Source organism: Vicugna pacos, unplaced genomic scaffold (assembly GCF_048564905.1).
Source record: "Vicugna pacos unplaced genomic scaffold, VicPac4 scaffold_20, whole genome shotgun sequence".
Lineage (NCBI taxonomy): Eukaryota > Metazoa > Chordata > Mammalia > Artiodactyla > Camelidae > Vicugna > Vicugna pacos.
Window position 1 is genome coordinate 780,928 of NW_027328741.1, and position 16,429 is coordinate 797,356.

Here is a 16,429-nt window from a genome sequence, read left to right on the forward strand (position 1 = left end):
TTGGTACACTGTTCGGTTTGCTCTCTTGATTATACCCACCACATCCCACAACGCACTCCAGATCCCTGAGACTCAGCGTATGCCATCAACCGTAGCCCTATACCTCACTTACCGATGCCCCTGCTAACTGTAATTTGGCATCACGGATCTTGGTCTCAGAATCAACTGTGGGGATATTTTGCGCTGGTTTCTTTGAGTTCTGTCAGCCAAGCATCTGCTGTGCACTCTTGTAAATCTCAGTACATCACCTTCAATCTCATGCCTCATGTCTGCTTGAGAGGGTGCGTCCAAGTTAAACAGGGTTTCACCCTTGTTGGTCAGACCCTGCACTGGTTTCCATTCCCTGCTTTGCCTTCTCCTGCTTCCAGGTGTCCTGAGGCCTCATCCTGTCTTTGGAAGTAACAGACCTCTCTTCGGCAAGTGTCCTGTGCCAAAGGCTGGGTGAGTGGAGTTTTACATTTCTCTGTACAAGGGAGCGCGTGAGTGCAGGTTGCACTTCTTCTCTGCCAACTGGGCATCGATGAATCAACACTATCCAGATACATTTCACAGAAATGTGATATTTGCTTAGCTCTTGGTTTCTATACAGCCGTGGTGGGAGGGGTTGTCCAAAGAAACCTGTTTTGACATTGTGTTGATATCTCATTTGCAGTCTTTAAGAATTTTAACAGAATTCATTTCCATGTTTTGGGAGTTATACGAAAATGAAGTTATTTTTTGAAACACACTAAATCGACCTAGAAGCCAGACTTGTCAATTTTGGTAACATTTTGTCAGCTCTACGGAAAACCTAGACAGATAGAATGCAAACTAGCAGTCCAAACTGATAAAGGGGTCATGTCAGCTCTTTACGGTTGAAGCCTCCGAGACCAACAGGAACCATGAAATAACTATTGGAAACATGAAATAACCCCCAACCTTGGATACACTTGGGCATGTGGTGCCCTTTAGTCCTATTTGTCACCGACTGGCCAATGTTGGCATTTCAAGGGGTAACATCCCTCTCTAGGAAAATACAAGAGGAAACAAACCAAATATATACATTTAGGTTTGAATCCAAAAGCACCTAGAGGCATTATAGCTAGGAGAACCCTGCTGCAGTTATGCTTGTCTATGGAGAACCAGGTGTTCTTCTATCAGTGATGAGAACAGTTAATCTTCCGATCATGTTGGGTAAAGCCATTTAACGCAACCAAGTCTGCACCCACATGATATAGTGCCCCCGGGGTCTTGACTAAAGTGAAAGACGATCCACATAAGCTGTGTCTTTAATGTCATTGGCGACTTTTACAGTACACTTCACTTTCTGACTTGTACTATTTACCTATACTGTCTTGAAAAACTGAGGCCTAATACAGATTCAAGTTCAGTCAAAGATTCCCCTCACTTACCACACTCCCTTCACCCCAGGGAAGACATAAACACAACATTTGCTGAATCTAGCGGAAGGCCATCGTTTCTAGGTGTGAGCTAAGTATTCAATTCCTATCTATTTCAGCCGAGACTATTTGACCTTTAAGGAGTTCAATGTTGTTCACAGAGTGTGAAGCTGGAGGAACTCTGATTCTAGGAGGGACTTGCCCTTCTCCTAATGGCTTCATTGCCGCTCAGGTACTGAACCTTCAAAATGGATGCGTGAGTGGAGGGGAGGGAAGGGCAAGTGCTTGCTAGCTAGTCCCAAACCTGGGAAAAGGCTTACCTGGGCTTGGTGAATTTTGGTCTGAATGGCTTGGGAAGGCCCCTTGGGACGTGTGGATCCTCACGACCTCTTCCAAGAACAGGAGCGTTTTGATCATCTCTGCCATCTCTTCTCTTGCACACGTCAGGGACCTTGGACCCGTTCTTGGAGAAGAGAATTGAGGAACTTCCTCAAGTCCACGTTGGCACTCCGTATGTTTCTGCCAGTATCAGCGAGGTTCAATATGTCTCCTGAATGTCTTTTGAGCCTGGTATCCTCTACAGCTGTCTCCACGCCAGTATTCTCCATTGTAGCAGAACATCTCTCATCCATGTGTTCGCATCTCTCCTCAATGCGTGCAGCCAACTTTTCGGCCAGCTTCTCTTCGTGACTCCCCTAAAGTCGACTTCACAAGGACTGGGCAAGTCTGAAAGTACCTCGGAGCCTCACCAGTAAGCTGATGACAGGCAGATCTTCCACTGTCTGCCCTTTCAGGTTCTGGAAACTGACCTGTGAACTCAGGTCTTTGGGCAGCAGAAGTATCTCGAACTTACACAGCTTCCCGGACCAAACACCTAAGCCAAGCTCCACAGAGGCCTGCAGCCCATCCATCACACTGATCCACCCACAGAACTCGGCCCGGTTACCTAGGATCCAACAGCCACAACAAGCCTCGTGGAACACACCAACATTCCACCTGGAATCCAACCGGTAACTGCCATCCCCAATGGCTGCTGCATCTTGTCAGTGTTGGGGGAGGGGCTGCATCCGACGAGAGGTTCCTAAAGTCAATGTGGTTCTGCCCACTAGCGTCCCATGGGCCTTTCTTCTTCCCTCTTTCCTTTTGTTCAGATCTGTATGCACAGTACCAATGGAGAGAAGTGTGTCCCTTTTCAGTTGAAGGTTTCACACGTCTTTAAACTTTCTAAGAGTTCACAGTACACAGAGACCCAGTAAAGGAGACTTATGTTCCTATAATATCCGTACAACCGGAATACTTATGCGTCGCATGATTTCTGCTGAAAAACCCACACTCTCAGGACATGGATCTATTGGTTTCATGGGGGCTGAATTTCCAAGAAATGAAACCAACCCCAATGTGCACTTTACTGTCTGTCTCTTTTGCTCTTAGTACACTTTGGCAGAGCTACTTGCCTTTGTTATAGGCTTCTTACAATTCTTCTCTACGTAGCGTAGAATATGGCATTCCTTCATCCTGTTGGAAGACATACAAGACTACATCACGGACTAGGAATCCATTGGATTCCAAATCGGCATTTGGGTGAGGTCACGATATGCTCTTATGAATCTATATTTACGAATATGAATGCACGCCTCTGATTTCCGAATACAAGTGTGCTGAGTACATGCAAGCCGCAATACTGGGTCGATGCGTGCTGAATGATCCTTGACATCACCTTGAGTATTTTCTTTTGAATAATCATGTTTCCCATGGTATATGTCAGCCAACCGTACCATTTTGGTGCATGTTTGTTGGTTTGATTCTTTGTTGGTCTGCTTCTCGCTTGTTTTGCAAACACGTCAGGACATGCATCTCTCCTTTCGCTTCAAACAGAGAGTCAAATAAGCTGATTCACTTAAGAGAGTGCTTCCAATCACCTATGATTTCCTGCTTCCCTCTCCAATCTTTAAGGTTTTGATGTCCTCCTTGCCTTCTTCTTGTTTCTTCTTTGCCACTCATGCTCTTCTTGCATTTCCAATAATGGTTTTCTTCTTTCCATTTCATCTTGCTGCTTTCCTATTCCGGGGAGTATTCTCGACCTTCCTTTTAGAAGAAGTTTTGAACTGCTGAATTCTTTTATGATTTGCCGGTCTGTGGATTGCTCTAGCTCTGCCGTTATTAGAAATGGTGGTCATGTGGCATAGGCTACCCTAGTTGGCAGCCTTTGTCCATTCAGGATATGGTCTGTGTCCTGGCACTCCTCCCTGTCCTGCAATATTGCTGCCGAGTTATATGCTGAAACCCCTCTGGAGGTTCCCTTGTGACTATGTTCTTTCCTCCAGGTGCATTTTAAATCACTGTGATATTCGTGAACTTTGTTGATTGGAATCATACAGCTGCTGGTAGGTCTATTGGGATTCCACCTCCTTTGGATGCTGTGTAATTCCTGAATTCGCATAGATGATTTTTTCTTGGCTTTCAACATGTTTCAGTCTGATATTTCTACAGATAAATTTTCAGACATATTTTATTTCTTTATCTCTTGCTTTTCCATCTGGGACTCTTATGAATTCTAGTCTTTCATGCCGTGTCTTAACCCAGGATACAACAGCAATATTTTCATTGTTTTGCACTTGCTTTCCTATGTCCGAATCTGACCGAGGGATTTCTGTTCCCCTGTCTTCACAGTCATTCACGCGTCCCTCTGCATTATCTAGTCTGCTAAGGACTGAATTTTAGCCCTGATATTATCACATCCACTGAGTTTTCTGATATCTTTTGGCTCGTCTTTAGACTTTATCTTCCCCTTTTCTTGTATTCTGCCTTTTGTGATTCTGAGACCCTTTTGTTTTTCAGTGTTTTCCTGACCTCCATTTTCAACACTTGGTCTGCATAGCGTTTTGCAGTCTAATTGTTTGAAAGCTTATCTTTTGGGCCTTCAATATCTTTGGAACTGAAAATGGTACTTCCTATTTCTTTTACTGTACTTCTTCATCTCTACTGGTCAGGTAATATCAGGTATCTAATGTAGATTTTTAGGGCTATGTTAAGTGAAAATTTTAGACTCTTGTCTCTACGCAATTCCAAGGGATTTCTGTGAGGACAATTTCTCCTAGACATTGATGCCATATTCTCTTCCTGTGTGTGTTGTCTGGTATATCTCCAATTGCTGGTGTTGCATTTGTTGTGATGAACAACCCATACTATTTCGATTAGCATAACTTCATTTTGATTACGCTTATCTCACAATTCTGAAAGTGCGCAGGACACGGCCTCTTGTGGAAATGAGGATTCTAATGGTTCTCAGCTCTGCATTCTGCTCTATGTCATTTTGGAGTGTTTCCAAGCCAGCAAACTGAGAGTGCGCTTGTGCTTTGTAGTGCCACGGGAATGTCCCAATGAAAGCAGTTCTTCCCAGAGCTTCTCTGTCTACTGAAACACCAGTGGAAGCACATCCATGGATGTCACACATCAGGGCCTGCTGGAATGATCCCGCAGACCGACCTTGGTGTCCTCGCTGCCGTACCGTGCCGGTGCCATCCAAAATGTAGCATCCGATTTTGGGAGATAGTGCTGAAGGAAATGCTTCCTCTTCTCACGCTGTGGACTTGGACCACTCTAACTTGTCCTATCATCCTTGTGGCATGGGTGCACGAAGGCCACCGCAGAGCTGTTGCGCATCCTGTGCCTCAAACCAAACCATAATCCCAGCCCAGGTTATGAATGTAGCAGATCCTAAGGCTTTTCATTCTGATTTCAAACCCAAGCCCCCCTGGATCCCTCTGACCAGATGCACGATAGCTCTGATTCAGCCCCACACGTGCTCTATTGGCAAAATGCCCAATTGGTCCCTGGTCCTGCAGATGCACTGGGTGTGGCCATGGGACATATCGGTAATCTCAACCGCGCGACCAGTGTGGTTGATTTATCATTGGTACACTGTTCGGTTTGCTCTCTTGATTAGACCCACCACATCCCACAACGCACTCCAGATCCCTGAGACTCAGCGTATGCCATCAACCGTAGCCCTATACCTCACTTACCGATGCCCCTGCTAACTGTAATTTGGCATCACGGATCTTGGTCTCAGAATCAACTGTGGGGATATTTTGCGCTGGTTTCTTTGAGTTCTGTCAGCCAAGCATCTGCTGTGCACTCTTGTAAATCTCAGCACATCACCTTCAATCTCATGTCTCCTGTCCGCTTGAGAGGGTGCGTCCAAGTTAAACAGGGTTTCACCCTTGTTGGTCAGACCCTGCACTGGTTTCCATTCCCTGCTTTGCCTTCTCCTGCTTCAAGGTGTCCTGAGGCTTCATCCTGTCTTTGGAAGTAACAGACCTCTCTTCGGCAAGTGTCCTGTGCCAAAGGCTGGGTGAGTGGAATTTTACATTTCTCTGTACAAGGGAGCGCGTGAGTGCAGGTTGCACTTCTTCTCTGCCAACTGGGCATCGATGAATCAACACTATCCAGATACATTTCACAGAAATGTGATATTTGCTTAGCTCTTTGTTTCTATAAAGCCGTGGTGGGAGGGGATGTCCAAAGAAACCTGTTTTGACATTGTGTTGATATCTCATTTGCAGTCTTTAAGAATTTTAACAGAATTCATTTCCATGTTTTGGGAGTTATACGAAAATGAAGTTATTTTTTGAAACACACTAAATGGACCTAGAAGCCAGACTTGTCAATTTTGGTAACATTTTGTCAGCTCTACGGAAAACCTAGACAGATAGAATGCAAACTAGCAGTCCAAACTGTTAAAGGGGTCATGTCAGCTCTTTACGGTTGAAGCCTCCGAGACCAACAGGAACCATGAAATAACTATTGGAAACATGAAATAACCCCCAACCTTGGATACACTTGGGCATGTGGTGCCCTTTAGTCCTATTTGTCACCTACTGGCCAATGTTGGCATTTCAAGGGGTAACATCCCTCTCTAGGAAAATACAAGAGGAAACAAACCAAATATATACATTTAGGTTTGAATCCAAAAGCACCTAGAGGCATTATAGCTAGGAGAACCCTGCTGCAGTTATGCTTGTCTATGGAGAACCAGGTGTTCTTCTATCAGTGATGAGAACAGTTAATCTTCCGATCATGTTGGGTAAAGCCATTTAACGCAACCAAGTCTGCACCCACATGATATAGTGCCCCCGGGGGCTTGACTCAAGTGAAAGACGATCCACATAAGCTTTGTCTTTAATGTCATTGGCGACTTTTACAGTACACTTCACTTTCTGACTTGTACTATTTACCTATACTGTCTTGAAAAACTGAGGCCTAATACAGATTCAAGTTCAGTCAAAGATTCCCCTCACTTACCACACTCCCTTCACCCCAGGGAAGACATAAACACAACATTGGCTGAATCTAGCGGAAGGCCATCGTTTCTAGGTGTGAGCTAAATATTCAATTCCTATCTATTTCAGCCGAGACTATTTGACCTTTAAGGAGTTCACTGTTGTTCACAGAGTGTGAAGCTGGAGGAACTCTGATTCTAGGAGGGACTTGCCCTTCTCCTAATGGCTTCATTGCCGCTCAGGTACTGAACCTTCCAAATGGATGCGTGAGTGAAGGGGAGGGAAGGGCAATTGCTTGCTAGCTAGGCCCAAACCTGGGAAAAGGCTTACCTTGGCTTGGTGTATTTTGGTCTGAATGGCTTGGGAAGGCCCCTTGGGACGTGTGGATTCTCACGACCTCTTCCAAGAACAGGAGCGTTTTGATCATCTCTGCCATCTCTTCTCTTGCACACGTCAGGGACCTTGGACCCATTCTTGGAGAAGAGAATTGAGGAACTTCCTCAAGTCCACGTTGGCACTCCGTATGTTTCTGCCAGTATCAGCGAGGTTCAATATGTCTCCTGAATGTCTTTTGAGCCTGGTATCCTCTACAGCTGTCTCCACGCCAGTATTCTCCATTGTAGCAGAACATCTCTCATCCATGTGTTCGCATCTCTCCTCAATCCGTGCAGCCAGCTTTTCGGCCAGCTTCTCTTCGTGACTCCCCTAAAGTCGACTTCACCAGGACTGGGCAAGTCTGAAAGTACCTCGGAGCCTCACCAGTAAGCTGATGACAGGCAGATCTTCCACTGTCTGCCCTTTCAGGTTCTGGAAACTGACCTGTGAACTCAGGTCTTTGGGCAGCAGAAGTATCTCGAACTTACACAGCTTCCCGGACCAAAGACCTAAGCCAAGCTCCACAGAGGCCTGCAGCCCCTCCATCACACTGATCCACCCACAGAACTCGGCCCGGTTACCTAGGATCCAACAGCCACAACAAGCCTCGTGGAACACACCAACATTCCACCTGGAATCCAACCGGTAACTGCCATCCCCAATGGCTGCTGCATCTTGTCAGTGTTGGGGGAGGGGCTGCATCCGACGAGAGGTTCCTAAAGTAAATGTGGTTCTGCCCACTAGCGTCCCATGGGCCTTTCTTCTTCCCTCTTTCCTTTTGTTCAGATCTGTATGCACAGTACCAATGGAGAGAAGTGTGTCCCTTTTCAGTTGAAGGTTTCACACGTCTTTAAACTTTCTAAGAGTTCACAGTACACAGAGACCCAGTAAAGGAGACTTATGTTCCTATAATATCCGTACAACCGGAATACATATGCGTCGCATGATTTCTGCTGAAAAACCCACACTCTCAGGACCTGGATCTATTTGTTTCATGGGGGCTGAATTTCCAAGAAATGAAACCAACCCCAATGTGCACGTTACTGTCTGTCTCTTTTGTTCTTAGTACTCTTTGGCAGAGCTACTTGCCTTTGTTATAGGCTTCTTACAATTCTTCTCTACGTAGCGTAGAATATGGCATTCCTTCATCCTGTTGGAAGACATACAAGACTACATCACGGACTAGGAATCTAGTGGATTCCAAATCGGCATTTGGGTGAGGTCACGATATGCTCTTATGAATGTATATTTACGAATATGAATGCACGCCTCTGATTTCCGAATACATGTGTGCTGAGTACATGCAAGCCGCAATACTGGGTCGATGCATGCTGAATGATCCTTGACATCACCTTGAGTATTTTCTTTTGAATAATCATGTTTCCCATGGTATATGTCAGCCAACCGTACCATTTTGGTGCATGTTTGTTGGTTTGATTCTTTGTTGGTCTGCTTCTCGCTTGTTTTGCAAACTCGTCAGGACATGCATCTCTCCTTTCGCTTCAAACAGAGAGTCAAATAAGCTGATTCACTTAAGAGAGTGCTTCCAATCACCTATGATTTCCTGCTTCCCTCTCCAATCTTTAAGGTTTTGATGTCCTCCTTGCCTTCTTCTTGTTTCTTCTTTGCCACTCATGCTCTTCTTGCATTTCCAATAATGGTTTTCTTCTTTCCATTTCATCTTGCTGCTTTTCTATTCCGGGGAGTATTCTCAACCTTCCTTTTAGAAGAAGTTTTGAACTGCTGAATTCTTTTATGATTTGCCGGTCTGTGGATTGCTCTAGCTCTACCGTTATTAGAAATGGTGGTCATGTGGCATAGGCTACCCTAGGTGGCAGCATTTGGCCATTCAGGATATGGTCTGTGTCCTGGCACTCCTCCCTGTCCTGCAATATTGCTGCCGAGTTATAAGCTGAAACCCCTCTGGAGGTTCCCTTGTGACTATGTTGTTTCCTCCAGGTGCATTTTAAATCACTGTGATATTCGTGAACTTTGTTGATTGGAATCATACAGCTGCTTGTAGGTCTATTGGGATTCCACCTCCTTTGGATGCTGTGTAATTCCTGAATTCGCATAGATGATTTTTTCTTGGCTTTCAACAAGTTTCAGTCTGATATTTCTACAGATAAATTTTCAGACATATTTTATTTCTTTATCTCTTGCTTTTCCATCTGGGACTCTTATGAATTCTAGTCTTTCATGCCCTGTCTTAACCCAGGATACAACAGCAATATTTTCATTGTTTTGCACTTGCTTTCCTATGTCCGAATCTGACCGAGGGATTTCTGTTCCCCTGTCTTCACAGTCATTCACGCGTCCCTCTGCATTATCTAGTCTGCTAAGGACTGAATTTTAGCCCTGATATTATCACATCCACTGAGTTTTCTGATATCTTTTGGCTCGTCTTTAGACTTTCTCTTCCCCTTTTCTGGTATTCTGCCTTTTGTGATTCTGAGACCCTTTTGATCTTCAGTGATTTCCTGACCTCCATTTTCAACACTTGGACTGCATAGCGTTTTGCAGTCTAGTTGCTTGAAAGCTTATCTTTTGGGCCTTCAATATCTTTGGAACTGAAAATGGTACTTCCTATTTCTTTTACTGTACTTCTTCATCTCTACTGGTCAGGTAATATCAGGTATCTAATGTAGATTTTTAGGGCTATGTTAAGTGAAAATTTTAGACTCTTGTCTCTACGCAATTCCAAGGGATTTCTGTGAGGACAATTTCTCCTAGACATTGATGCCATATTCTCTTCCTGTGTGTGTTGTCTGGTATATCTCCAATTGCTGGTGTTGCATTTGTTGTGATGAACAACCCATACTATTTCGATTAGCATAACTTCATTTTGATTACGCTTATCTCACAATTCTGAAAGTGCGCAGGACACGGCCTCTTGTGGAAATGAGGATTCTAAAGGTTCTCAGCTCTGCATTCTGCTCTATGTCATTTTGGAGTGTTTCCAAAACAGCAAACTGAGAGTGCGCTTGTGCTTTGTAGTGCCACGGGAATGTCCCAATGAAAGCAGTTCTTCCCAGACCTTCTCTGTCTACTGAAACACCAGTGGAAGCACATCCATGGATGTCACAAATCAGGGCCTGCTGGAATGATCCCGCAGACCGACCTTGGTGTCCTCGCTGCCATACCATGCCGGTGCCATCCAAAATGTAGCATCCGATTTTGGGAGATAGTGCTGAAGGAAATGCTTCCTCTTCTCACGCTGTGGACTTGGACCACTCTACCTTGTCCTATCATCCTTGTGGCACGGGTGCACGAAGGCCACCACAGAGCTGTTGCGCATCCTGTGCCTCAAACCAAACCATAATCCCAGCCCAGGTTATGAATGTAGCAGATCCTAAGGCTATTCATTCTGATTTCAAACCCAAGGCCCCCTGGATCCCTCAGACCAGATGCACGATAGCTCTGATTCAGCCCCACACGTGCTCTATTGGCAAAATGCCCAATTGGTCCCTGGTGCTGCAGATGCACTGGGTGTGGCCATGAGACAGATCGTTAATCTCAACCGCGCGACCAGTGTGGTTGATTTATCATTGGTACACTGTTCGGTTTGCTCTCTTGATTAGACCCACCACATCCCACAACGCACTCCAGATCCCTGAGACTCAGCGTATGCCATCAACAGTAGCCCTATACCTCACTTACCGATGCTCCTGCTAACTGTAATTTGGCATCACGGATCTTGGTCTCAGAATCAACTGTGGGGATATTTTGCGCTGGTTTCTTTGAGTTCTGTCAGCCAAGCATCTGCTGTGCACTCTTGTAAATCTCAGCACATCACCTTCAATCTCATGCCTCCTGTCCGCTTGAGAGGGTGCGTCCAAGTTAAACAGGGTTTCACCCTTGTTGATCAGACCCTGCACTGGTTTCCATTCCCTGCTTTGCCTTCTCCTGCTTCCAGGTGTCCTGAGGCCTCATCCTGTCTTTGGAAGTAACAGACCTCTCTTCGGCAAGTGTCCTGTGCCAAAGGCTGGGTGAGTGGGGTTTTACATTTCTCTGTACAAGGGAGCGCGTGAGTGCAGGTTGCACTTCTTCTCTGCCAACTGGGCATCGATGAATCAACACTATCCAGATACATTTCACAGAAATGTGATATTTGCTTAGCTCTTGGTTTCTATACAGCCGTGGTGGGAGGGGTTGTCCAAAGAAACCTGTTTTGACATTGTGTTGATATCTCATTTGCAGTCTTTAAGAATTTTAACAGAATTCATTTCCATGTTTTGGGAGTTATACGAAAATGAAGTTATTTTTTGAAACACACTAAATCGACCTAGAAGCCAGACTTGTCAATTTTGGTAACATTGTGTCAGCTCTACGGAAAACCTAGACAGATAGAATGCAAACTAGCAGTCCAAACTTTTAAAGGGGTCATGTCAGCTCTTTACGGTTGAAGCCTCCGAGACCAATAGGAACCATGAAATAACTATTGGAAACATGAAATAACACCCAACCTTGGATACTCTTGGGCATGTGGTGCCCTTTAGTCCTATTTGTCACCTACTGGCCAATGTTGGCATTTCAAGGGGTAACATCCCTCTCTAGGAAAATACAAGAGGAAACAAACCAAATATATACATTTAGGTTTGAATCCAAAAGCACCTAGAGGCATTATAGCTAGGAGAACCCTGCTGCAGTTATGCTTGTCTATGGAGAACCAGGTGTTCTTCTATCAGTGATGAGAACAGTTAATCTTCCGATCATGTTGGGTAAAGCCATTTAACGCAACCAAGTCTGCACCCACATGATATAGTGCCCCCGGGGTCTTGACTCAAGTGAAAGACGATCCACATAAGCTGTGTCTTTAATGTCATTGGCGACTTTTACAGTACACTTCACTTTCTGACTTGTACTATTTACCTATACTGTCTTGAAAAACTGAGGCCTAATACAGATTCAAGTTCTGTCAAAGATTCCCCTCACTTACCACACTCCCTTCACCCCAGGGAAGACATAAACACAACATTGGCTGAATCTAGCGGAAGGCCATCGTTTCTAGGTGTGAGCTAAGTATTCAATTCCTATCTATTTCAGCCGAGACTATTTGACCTTTAAGGAGTTCACTGTTGTTCACAGAGTGTGAAGCTGGAGGAACTCTGATTCTAGGAGGGACTTGCCCTTCTCCTAATGGCTTCATTGCCGCTCAGGTACTGAACCTTCAAAATGGATGCGTGAGTGGAGGGGAGGGAAGGGCAAGTGCTTGCTAGCTAGGCCCAAACCTGGGAAAAGGCTTACCTGGGCTTGGTGAATTTTGGTCTGAATGGCTTGGGAAGGCCCCTTGGGACGTGTGGATTCTCACGACCTCTTCCAAGAACAGGAGCGTTTTGATCATCTCTGCCATCTCTTCTCTTGCACACGTCAGGGACCTTGGACCCGTTCTTGGAGAAGAGAATTGAGGAACTTCCTCAAGTCCACGTTGGCACTCCGTATGTTTCTGCCAGTATCAGCGAGGTTCAATATGTCTCCTGAATGTCTTTTGAGCCTGGTATCCTCTACAGCTGTCTCCACGCCAGTATTCTCCATTGTAGCAGAACATCTCTCATCCATGTGTTCGCATCTCTCCTCAATCCGTGCAGCCAGCTTTTCGGCCAGCTTCTCTTCGTGACTCCCCTAAAGTCGACTTCACCAGGACTGGGCAAGTCTGAAAGTACCTCGGAGCCTCACCAGTAAGCTGATGACAGGCAGATCTTCCACTGTCTGCCCTTTCAGGTTCTGGAAACTGACCTGTGAACTCAGGTCTTTGGGCAGCAGAAGTATCTCGAACTTACACAGCTTCCCGGAACAAACACCTAAGCCAAGCTCCACAGAGGCCTGCAGCCCCTCCATCACACTGATCCACCCACAGAACTCGGCCCGGTTACCTAGGATCCAACAGCCACAACAAGCCTCGTGGAACACACCAACATTCCACCTGGAATCCAACCGGTAACTGCCATCCCCAATGGCTGCTGCATCTTGTCAGTGTTGGGGGAGGGGCTGCATCCGACGAGAGGTTCCTAAAGTCAATGTGGTTCTGCCCACTAGCGTCCCATGGGCCTTTCTTCTTCCCTCTTTCCTTTTGTTCAGATCTGTATGCACAGTACCAATGGAGAGAAGTGTGTCCCTTTTCAGTTGAAGGTTTCACACGTCTTTAAACTTTCTAAGAGTTCACAGTACACAGAGACCCAGTAAAGGAGACTTATGTTCCTATAATATCCGTACAACCGGAATACATATGCGTCGCATGATTTCTGCTGAAAAACCCACACTCTCAGGACATGGATCTATTTGTTTCATGGGGGCTGAATTTCCAAGAAATGAAACCAACCCCAATGTGCACTTTACTGTCTGACTCTTTTGCTCTTAGTACTCTTTGGCAGAGCTACTTGCCTTTGTTAAAGGCTTCTTACAATTCTTCTCTACGTAGCGTAGAATATGGCATTCCTTCATCCTGTTGGAAGACATACAAGACTACATCACGGACTAGGAATCTAGTGGATTCCAAATCGGCATTTGGGTGAGGTCAAGATATGCTCTTATGAATCTATATTTACGAATATGAATGCACGCCTCTGATTTCCGAATACAAGTGTGCTGAGTACATGCAAGCCGCAATACTGGGTCGATGCGTGCTGAATGATCCTTGACATCACCTTGAGTATTTTCTTTTGAATAATCATGTTTCCCATGGTATATGTCAGCCAACCGTACCATTTTGGTGCATGTTTGTTGGTTTGATTCTTTGTTGGTCTGCTTCTCGCTTGTTTTGCAAACTCGTCAGGACATGCATCTCTCCTTTCGCTTCAAACAGAGAGTCAAATAAGCTGATTCACTTAAGAGAGTGCTTCCAATCACCTATGATTTCCTGCTTCCCTCTCCAATCTTTAAGGTTTTGATGTCCTCCTTGCCTTCTTCTTGTTTCTTCTTTGCCACTCATGCTCTTCTTGCATTTCCAATAATGGTTTTCTTCTTTCCATTTCATCTTGCTGCTTTTCTATTCCGGGGTGTATTCTCAACCTTCCTTTTAGAAGAAGTTTTGAACTGCTGAATTCTTTTATGATTTGCCGGTCTGTGGATTGCTCTAGCTCTGCCGTTATTAGAAATGGTGGTCATGTGGCATAGGCTACCCTAGGTGGCAGCATTTGGCCATTCAGGATATGGTCTGTGTCCTGGCACTCCTCCCTGTCCTGCAATATTGCTGCCGATTTATAAGCTGAAACCCCTCTGGAGGTTCACTTGTGACTATGTTGTTTCCTCCAGGTGCATTTTAAATCACTGTGATATTCGTGAACTTTGTTGATTGGAATCATACAGCTGCTTGTAGGTCTATTGGGATTCCACCTCCTTTGGATGCTGTGTAATTCCTGAATTCGCATAGATGATTTTTTCTTGGCTTTCAACAAGTTTCAGTCTGATATTTCTACAGATAAATTTTCAGACATATTTTATTTCTTTATCTCTTGCTTTTCCATCTGGGACTCTTATGAATTCTAGTCTTTCATGCCCTGTCTTAACCCAGGATACAACAGCAATATTTTCATTGTTTGCACTTGCTTTCCTATGTCCGAATCTGACCGAGGGATTTCTGTTCCCCTGTCTTCACAGTCATTCACGCGTCCCTCTGCATTATCTAGTCTGCTAAGGACTGAATTTTAGCCCTGATATTATCACATCCACTGAGTTTTCTGATATCTTTTGGCTCGTCTTTAGACTTTCTCTTCCCCTTTTCTGGTATTCTGCCTTTTGTGATTCTGAGACCCTTTTGATCTTCAGTGATTTCCTGACCTCCATTTTCAACACTTGGACTGCATAGAGTTTTGCAGTCTAGTTGCTTGAAAGCTTATCTTTTGGGCCTTCAATATCTTTGGAACTGAAAATGGTACTTCCTATTTCTTTTACTGTACTTCTTCATCTCTACTGGTCAGGTAATATCAGGTATCTAATATAGATTTTTAGGGCTATGTTAAGTGAAAATTTTAGACTCTTGTCTCTACGCAATTCCAAGGGATTTCTGTGAGGACAATTTCTCCTAGACATTGATGCCATATTCTGTTCCTGTGTGTGTTGTCTGGTATATCTCCAATTGCTGGTGTTGCATTTGTTGTGATGAACAACCCATACTATTTCGATTAGCATAACTTCATTTTGATTACGCTTATCTCACAATTCTGAAAGTGCGCAGGACACGGCCTCTTGTGGAAATGAGGATTCTAAAGGTTCTCAGCTCTGCATTCTGCTCTATGTCATTTTGGAGTGTTTCCAAAACTGCAAACTGAGAGTGCGCTTGTGCTTTGTAGTGCCACGGGAATGTCCCAATGAAAGCAGTTCTTCCCAGACCTTCTCTGTCTACTGAAACACCAGTGGAAGCACATCCATGGATGTCACAAATCAGGGCCTGCTGGAATGATCCCGCAGACCGACCTTGGTGTCCTCGCTGCCATACCATGCCGGTGCCATCCAAAATGTAGCATCCGATTTTGGGAGATAGTGCTGAAGGAAATGCTTCCTCTTCTCACGCTGTGGACTTGGACCACTCTACCTTGTCCTATCATCCTTGTGGCACGGGTGCACGAAGGCCACCACAGAGCTGTTGCGCATCCTGTGCCTCAAACCAAACCATAATCCCAGCCCAGGTTATGAATGTAGCAGATCCTAAGGCTTTTCATTCTGATTTCAAACCCAAGGCCCCCTGGATCCCTCAGACCAGATGCACGATAGCTCTGATTCAGCCCCACACGTGCTCTATTGGCAAAATGCCCAATTGGTCCCTGGTCCTGCAGATGCACTGGGTGTGGCCATGAGACAGATCGTTAATCTCAACCGCGCGACCAGTGTGGTTGATTTATCATTGGTACACTGTTCGGTTTGCTCTCTTGATTAGACCCACCACATCCCACAACGCACTCCAGATCCCTGAGACTCAGCGTATGCCATCAACCGTAGCCCTATACCTAACTTACCGATGTTCCTGCTAACTGTAATTTGGCATCACGGATCTTGGTCTCAGAATCAACTGTGGGGATATTTTGCGCTGGTTTCTTTGAGTTCTGTCAGCCAAGCATCTGCTGTGCACTCTTGTAAATCTCAGCACATCACCTTCAATCTCATGCCTCCTGTCCGCTTGAGAGGGTGCGTCCAAGTTAAACAGGGTTTCACCCTTGTTGGTCAGACCCTGCACTGGTTTCCATTCCCTGCTTTGCCTTCTCCTGCTTCCAGGTGTCCTGAGGCCTCATCCTGTCTTTGGAAGTAACAGACCTCTCTTCGGCAAGTGTCCTGTGCCAAAGGCTGGGTGAGTGGGGTTTTACATTTCTCTGTACAAGGGAGCGCGTGAGTGCAGGTTGCACTTCTTCTCTGCCAACTGGGCATCGATGAATCAACACTATCCAGATACATTTCACAGAA